This window comes from Oncorhynchus gorbuscha, linkage group LG26 (genome assembly GCF_021184085.1).
Source record: "Oncorhynchus gorbuscha isolate QuinsamMale2020 ecotype Even-year linkage group LG26, OgorEven_v1.0, whole genome shotgun sequence".
Taxonomy (NCBI): Eukaryota; Metazoa; Chordata; class Actinopteri; order Salmoniformes; family Salmonidae; genus Oncorhynchus; species Oncorhynchus gorbuscha.
The window spans coordinates 10,541,423-10,550,260 of record NC_060198.1 but is presented as its reverse complement, the minus strand read 5'-3'; the positions used below and the strand labels follow the sequence as shown (position 1 = coordinate 10,550,260).

The 8,838-nt window shown below is 41.8% G+C and overlaps 1 pseudogene; it reads left to right on the top strand.

Annotated features, from left to right (window-relative positions):
* Window positions 1–283: 283 nt before the first annotated feature.
* On the top strand, window positions 284–8,419 carry LOC124015702 (annotated as a pseudogene).
* Window positions 8,420–8,838: the final 419 nt, after the last annotated feature.

Here is an 8,838-nt window from a genome sequence, read left to right as displayed (position 1 = left end):
TAACTCGGGCAGTTGTTGTGCCATCCTGTACTTGTCCTGCAGGTGTGATGCATGCCTTGTCCTGCAGGTGTGATGGCTTAGGCCTTACACGTTCATGCAGATGAGCAGGGACCCTGGGCATCTTTCTTTTGGTGTTTTTCAGAGTCAGTAGAAAGGCCTCTTAGTGTCCTAAGATTTCACAACTGTGACCTTAATTGCCTACCGTCTGTAAGCTGTTAGTTTCTTAACGACCGTTCCACAGGTGCATGTTCATAAATTGTTTACGGTTCATTGAACAAGCATGGGAAACAGTGTTAAAACCCTTCACAATGAAGATCTGTGAAGATATTTGGATTTTTACGAATGATCTTTAAAATACATGGTCCTGAAAAAGGGACGTTTCTTTTTTTGCTGAGTTTAATAGCTGGTCCATGTGTCTTAATGGCTTTATTATCGCGTTGTAAACTGGTTTTCAACACGTCATATTACTAGATTGCAACCAACTGGTCTCCATTACAACCAGACGTTTTGCAACAGAACTATAAGACGTTTTCTTACCTTTAGGGGGCTGTCAATGGGGCAGTCTACCAGGGCTGGCAGCCTTAGTCCATCATGGTCAGTGATGTCTGTCTGGAGGACCTGCTCTCCAGCACTAGCTTGGAGGGTCCCAGCCTGGGGTATATGAACATAAGGAAATACATTTAACCTTAGCCCTGAATTAATTATGCCCACTTTTCCAACTATAAATCATATAAATCTGTTTTTACAGCATATAGGTTATACTACCAAGAAGATAGCCTCATTACATATCAAGAGGGATAGCCCCAGAATGAACAAACATTTTTTTTTAAATCACTTATGAGACTTACTTTTAGAATCATTTTTCTCAACGGTTTATGATTTCTATCCATTGTGCTTTCAGGCACCCTTCAGATTGGACCTGACATTTTTTTAAATAAACAAATACATTTTAAAATACATTTCAAACATTTTTTTTACAACATCTTGGCCAGTTATGCTGTACTCACACAGAATGTCTTCTTTGTCCACTCAAAGTGATTTATTTGAACATGAGGATGACTGTCCTTTGCAAAGCATCAACTCAACTGAGGCAAAAGTAGCGCTCTGAACATTTTCTTGAGTTCGTTTACGTCATAGGCGTCTATATCTCGTCTTACATTATGACGTCAACTACAAAAGCACAGAGCGACCACTCCGGGAAATGAATGCATTGTTTCTGATCAGAAACGATACCTGAAAAATGTTTACAATGTAACCCAATTAAATTAGGTTCAGTGAGGTTTTATCGTATTATATGGATAAATGTTGCCCTCTGTTGGCCATAACTGATATATTACAGTCAAATAAATCAAATCATTGATGGTTTTGGTGAGGGAAGACAGATGTAGTAAACTGATATGATCAGGGCATGCACACATATTGCCCATGAATTAATAAATGTTTTAAGCCAAATGTCTATTTGTCCAAGACAGTCATTGTTACGCCTTTGCTCAAATTGCCCAATATAGCTTCATGTCACATATCTATCATAATTTCTACAAACTGGATGAATGCAGGCTGTTGGTTTGTAAATGTTGTAAATAAATATGTATATAGTATGCATATGTAACAGTTGTTAAAGTACTATGTGAATTTCACCAGGTTCATATATTATTAGTATGTCGTGTTGATTTGTTATTATGCATGACTGCATCCTGGCTGAAGTGGAGTGTGTTCTTACGTTTTGCCCTGCGTGCTCAAATCATTTTGTATCCTGAGAGAGGTAGTCACGCTTTTTATGTCTTCAGAAAAGTTTGATTATTTTCAGTACAAAGTCATACACACAGTGTTTTGTTCATGAATAATGATGTGTATTTAGAGGTTACTCATAAGTAGATGGTATTGTTAAGATGCACTTGTAATTGTACTTTTTAGGATATCAACATTCTGAATTCAACATGTGGTTAATAGCTAAGGTATTAGCAGGCTATTTATTGTATGTGTGAACGATGGCTAGCTCCTCGAATGATCCCAGTCCCTCCTATTGTGTATCTGCTGTAGAAAGTGGCCACGATTCGCAGAACATATGTGCTCTACAAATGTTTTATTTCATTTTGGATGCAGGTATGTGGTTTTATCTTTGTAAAATATGTTATGTATAATAAGGAGAGACTATTAATGTTTGTATTCGAAAATAATTTTGATGCACGATTCTCAGAACGACGATTCTCAGAACATATGTGCTCTACAAATGTTTTATTTCCTTTTGGATGCAGATGCAGGATGCAGAGAGTGAGTTCTGCTTGATTAAAACTACCTGGTCTCCAAAGTCCACGTCTATAGTCTCAATCAACCACACACAACGCAGTTACAGCGGGGCAGTATAGCACCGGTTACACATATTCTTATTATTGTTTCATTCACTTATCTTTTTGACCTGCACTGTTGGAGTTCAGATCTTAAGAATTTCACTGTACCCTATAAATCTAATCTAAATTCAGTTTTTTTCTGGATGAGGAAACCTAGTCATACGTAGCTATAATTGACAGAAATCATAAATGTTTACATTATTGCTGAATAAGGCTATCAGTGTACTTTTTTCATACCAGTGTTGTCAAACAAGAAATTATGCCTACAATTTAGTTTAGGGCAGCTGGCGAAATCCAGATCGGCATTTGATGCAGATATTGAAAATCAAGATCGGCATTAAATTAGACGGTTCGTTTTCAGGCCGGTTTGGTGAGATTGCCTTTAAAATGGACCAATAGTGGCCACGAATACACGAGCACCGTGCTTACTGTCCCTGTGAACCGAGCTAGCAGTGATACTCGAAGCCGATTTTAATTGCATAAAAAATGTGCAGTATTGAGTCATTTCAATATCTGCATCAATTGTAAATAAGAAACATATTTTTCTTTCCATAATGCTCACAAATAGCAGCCATGTTCGGGTATATTTTTGTTAAAATCTTTGCGAAAACCTTGTGCAATCTGGCTAGCTAACTAACACATTTAGCATTACGTCAAGCTAACGCTAGTACTAGCACGGTCGTGTCAGTTAGCAGTTAACTGCTGCTAGCAGTGTGTCGCAGGTTGGTTCCGAGAATTACATTTTAGGTCAAGTTAGACCCTAGAAATGTCTTGCTCGTTATTAATTTGAGCCAACGTTATTTCTGAATATTCACCTTGCATTTGGAACATATTTCCCTTTATTGCACTTTGCTGTTACAAAGTTTGAATGAGGAGGTGGCTGCCATTGTTTGTGCGGAGAGTGAGGCAACCCTGTGCTAGACGGTGATGTTTCACTAGGATTCAATTCAGAAAGTGAAATGACAAGAATTGGAATCCTCATGTAATATAAAATTTAGGTTAGATGGTGAGGAATTGTACATAGATGATGGAATTGGCATTTCAATTAACCTTCTGAATTTACTGTATTGTTGATACAGCGCCCACCCCCCCAACTAGTCTCCAGTCTTTCCTAGCTTCAACTAACGCAAGTACCCCTTCTCTAGAATGGCAGAGAACGACGTTGACAACGAGCTGTTGGACTATGAAGAGGATGAGGAGCCTCAGGTTGCCACACCTCCGGGCAAGAAGGAGGTAAAGGGCTCTTACGTCTCCATCCACAGCTCCGCCTTCCGAGACTTCCTGCTCAAACTGGAGCTGCTCCGCGCCATTGTCGACTGTGGCTTTGAACATCCCTCTGAAGGTGAGCCTCACAGGCACTTCCCACCTTCAACCAAGGACTGTTTTTGACTTTGTCCATTCTGTCTGTGTCAAATGGCACCCTATTCCTGACATAGTGTACTACTATTGAGCTGGGCCCATAGGGCTTTGTTCAAAACTAGCGCTGTGTGTGACTGGGCCCTGGTCAAAAGTAATCCACAATATATAGGGTGTCATTTGGGACTCTGACTATGTGTTATACATGTATGCCCCTTCAAGCATCACATCATACTCAAACTGGTCATCTCTGTATACCTGTCGCAAGACCCACTGGTTGATGCTTGTTTATAAAACCCTCTTAGGCCTCACTCCCCCTCCCCTACCTGAGATATCTACTGCAGCCCTCATACTCCACATACAACACCTGTTCTGCCAGTAACATTCTGTTAAAGGTCCCCAAAGCGCAAACATCCCTGGGTCGCTCCTCTCTTCAGTTTTCTGCCCCTAGTGACTGTACAGTTTTATCTCAATCTCTTCATTCAAAGACTCAATCATGGACAAAGCAGCCACAACTGTCAGTGTGATGTGTTGTCTACCCTTCTTGCCCTTTGTGCTTTTGTCTGTGCCCAATGTTTGTACAATGTTTTGTGCTGCTACCATGCTGTGTTGTCATGTGTTGATGCCTTGCTATGTTTCTTGAGTCTCTCTTTATGTAGTGATGTGTGTTTTGTCCTATATATATTTTTTAATGTTAAATCCCAGGCCCCAATCCCCGCAGGAGGCCTCTTGGTAGGCCGTCATTGTAAATAAGAATTTGTTCTTAACTAACTTCCCTAGTTACGTTTCTGTCTTTCAGTCCAACATGAGTGCATCCCACAGGCCATCCTGGGCATGGACATCCTGTGCCAGGCCAAGTATGGTATGGGCAAGACTGCTGTGTTTGTACTGGCCACCCTGCAGCAGATTGAGCCTGTGGACGGGCAGGTGAATGGTTGAATAATGACATTGTGGAATCACAACTGATTTGCTGTTACATCCACCCTCCTTTACTAAAAATAGCTTTCCATGGAGAATCCATTGAGTGCTTTGTAGTTTAGGAATAGGCTTAATCTGTATCTGGGGATACTTGCATAAGAAAGTGTCTAATAGCCAACTTTATTTAACCTTTATTTGGACTAGGCAAGTCAGTTAAGAAGACATTTTTATTTTACAATGATGGCCTACCCCGGCCAAACCCTAATGACGCTGGGCCAATTGCAGTCTGAATTTGTTCTCCTTTTAATCTCACTGTTTACACTGCTGTTCTATCCTTTTGCATAATCTTGTGTGCTTTTTGTTTCTCTGCTGTCCAGAGAGTTCTGTATTAAACATTCTCCCCTACCTCTCTCTCTGTCTACCAGGTGTCTGTGCTGGTGATGTGCCACACACGAGAGCTGGCCTTCCTGATCAGCAAAGAGTATGAGTGCTTCTCCAAGTACATGCCTACCGTCAAGGCAGCCGTGTTCTTCTGGGGCCTGTCCATCAAGAAGGACGAGGACACGCTGAAGAAGAACTGCCCCCACATTGTGGTGGGAACGCCTGGCCCTCATCGCAACAAGACCCTCAACCTGAAGAACGTGAAGCACTTTGTCCTGGATGAGTGTGACAAGATACAAATTCAGACCACAGTAGGACAGGGGGCTGATGCCAGATGTGAGTGACGGGAGCAGGAGTAAGTTGAAACGTCACAGAGGAACGGTCAATTGAAAACGTGTTCCAATGTACCTACTAGCATACCACTTAGAATGCACTTCTAATAATGTCATCTTGGAACAGGATGTGATAGATGACTTAAGTAAGGATTTAGCCAAAACGTAGGAAAGTATTTACATTTTATGTAGTCCTCAGATTTCAGGCTGAGTGGGTTGACTTTTTTGTGACGGCCATATTTTTTCCTATCGTCTCTCCCTCAGACATGAGGTGTGATGTTGAGGACATCTTCAGGCTCACACCCCACGAGAAGCAGTGCATGATGTTCAGCGCCACCCTAAGCAAAGAGATCCATCCGTCCTGTCTGCCGCAAGTTCATGCAGGATGTACGTTGAAGGGTTTCTTATAACCCGTGGTTATGTACATGTTCTGAAACTTAAAGTTGCAGTTTCACACACACACACACACACACACACACACACACACACACACACACACACACACACACACACACACACACACACACACACACACACACACACACACACACACACACACACACACACACACACACACACACACACACACACACACACACACACACACACACACAGATGAACCCATCTCCCTAAGTTGCACTTTGAATAGGCAATCGGCAGTACAATCATAAATGAAGCATCTTCTTCGCCCCTGTTTTGGAGGGATAGGTCTGGAGAAATTTAACCACTCTGAAATTTGTAGAGCTATATGCAAGGACTGACCGTCAATGATATCAGAATTATCATTTTGACCATGTTTTGAGACTATATAGTTTATTTTTGCGTTTACTTTGTTTACAAGCATTGGAATGAAACAAGCTTGTATTTTGGGTTCTGGTGGGGTATGAAAGTTGAACTAAGCTCATGGGCATTTGTTATTCTTTTCATTTTAAATGTCTAAAAATTGATGTAGAAACTACTGATTGCCCCCTTTTTTGTTTTTAAAAGGATTTTGGATATGGCTTAATATTCATGTAAAAAGTTCCAGTCTAGCACATCTAAGCTTTGCCTGCTCGTGACTGTCTGTCTCACAAGTGGCCAGAGTTGACCCTCTCTTAACCTGGGTCTGGGGCTCTGGACATTTTCGGGAGGAACAGTCCTGGCATTAAAGCTGTGAATATTGAAAAATTAAGTTCCATCCAGCTCTAGTACTTGTAATTGATGTTGACAATCACATTTGTAGTTCTCCATTCACCAACACACCGAATGTGGTTTACTCCTGTTTTTCACTTAATGTGGCTAGTTTTATAAAACTGTCCCAAAGAGTGACACTTTCCCCATGTTTTATTCATTAGGGCACACTAGCAAAATGTTTAGCACTGGAAGTCCTGGTAGTCCCTCCATGTGTTCTGTTTGGTGCTTAATGAATATCTCCTGCAGCCCATGGAGGTGTTTGTGGACCATGAGACCAAGCTGACGTTGCACGGCCTGCAGCAGTACTACTGCAAGCTGAAGGATAGCGAGAAGAACCGCAAGCTCTTCGATCTGCTCGACGTGCTCAAGTTCAACCAGATACGGACAGAGGTGTTTTCAGAGAATTGAATGCTAAAACATAATTTATTTTAGTTTTAATCTGAGTGAGTTGAATGTATTTTGTCCATGGATTTGAAAGTCACGTTTTTAAATACAATTTTACTCATTCAAGTGAACTAAGTCTATGCACCGACAAAGTTTCTGCCTGTGAGTTTTATGCCCTGTGTTTTTCGTCTTCAGAGTGTACATTTATTTCACCAGGGTAAAGCCAGGGTGCCATATCAGATGCAGCATGGGTTTTGTGCCCCATGTTTCTCTTCGGTGTCTCGCTGCCATTTTCTCCCCTGTCTGAAGGTGGTGATCTTTGTGAAGTCTGTGCAGCGCTGTGTGGCTCTGTCTCAGCTGCTGGTGGAGCAGAACTTCCCTGCAATCGCCATCCACAGGGGCATGGCCCAGGAGGAGAGGTGGGTTCTGATGGAGAGGACAAAATCACTGGCTAATCCCTACAGTCTATGCACTTGTTAAAATCTGAGCAGTTTTGATTGGTATAAGCAATATTAGGATATTGCTTACACTTCAAGTCATCTCAGATATTAACAACTGCATAGGGTTTAGGGGTAGATTTGGGATTGGGTCTTGGCTTTCATTGGGAATTACTGATTTGGACAAAAGAATGTCCTCGACTTTTCCGTCCTCTTATCCGTAAACCGATAAGTGGTTGAGGGAGTGTCAATTCGTTAGTTAGGCAAACGGTGTCCTCGCCTCCTGCTGAGGAAGCATACGTGTCCTTTGCTGAAGTTGAGATCTACCCCTCCCCTTTCAATCAGCTGTTTACTCTGAGAAGCATGCACATATTTAAAACGATAAGTAGCATATCGTTTTTACCCATACAATGTCTAGCTAAATGTCTTTTATTACTTTACACATTTTAATTTGGGATTCCACCCCTGTAAATGTCATCTGCATTATGTGTGAATGGAGTCTAATTTCATACAAGCACATTTCCTCCTCTCCTCAGTTACTGTTGACTTTTTTTCAAAAGGAGAGGAATGAGGAGTTGCACAATCAAATTGAGAATCTCATTTACTTGCACATTTTCTATAATAGTCATGTAGCAGAAGCTGTTATCCAGATCGACTTAACAAGAACTTTCTCTCAGACAACATGTTTGTGGGTCACAGTTTCAGTGTACCCACAGGAGTGAAGCAGGATGTATAATGCCTGTTCTACTTATTCTAAATCTATGGGTGCCCCCCTTCCTCCCCCAGGCTTTCCCGGTACCAGCAGTTCAAGGACTTCCAAAGGCGGATCCTGGTGGCCACCAACCTGTTTGGCCGAGGGATGGACATTGAGCGCGTCAACATCGTCTTCAACTACGACATGCCCGAGGATTCCGACACCTACCTGCACAGAGTGGCCCGTGCAGGCAGGTTCGGGACAAAATGTATTATTTCAGTCCATGGCCCTGTACAGCAGATGTTATCTAGTATCGAGATGAATCTAATGGATAAGTTGCTTTGATGGTAAGCTTGAATGAAGAACAGACACATTTGGGCTAATAAGCTAATATCATATCATCCGGTGAAGCTCCCTCAGACTACCCAAGTTCCCTAAACACAACCACATTTAGAAGAAGAATTGCTTCCTGAATTCCTAGTGTAGGCAATAAGCGCCCTCCTGATAATCACGTTTCCATGAATACCAAGGGGAACACGGCTTTAAAATACACACTTCCACCATCCTCCCTCCAATGGAATTGCAAAGCAATGCAATGTGATTAATAATTTATTCTGCAATGGTAGTGAGTGTATTGTCGGAGGGGGGCTAGATCTGACCCTGATCAGGTCTGTGATTCAATAAGATACAGATTAAAAGGATCACCAGCATTGCTGCGTTAACCTCAAATGGATTACAAACAGATTTAACACTGTACACCAACATAACCCCGGATGCCATTGCATCTGCCTAGGCATTAACAGAAAATGCACACA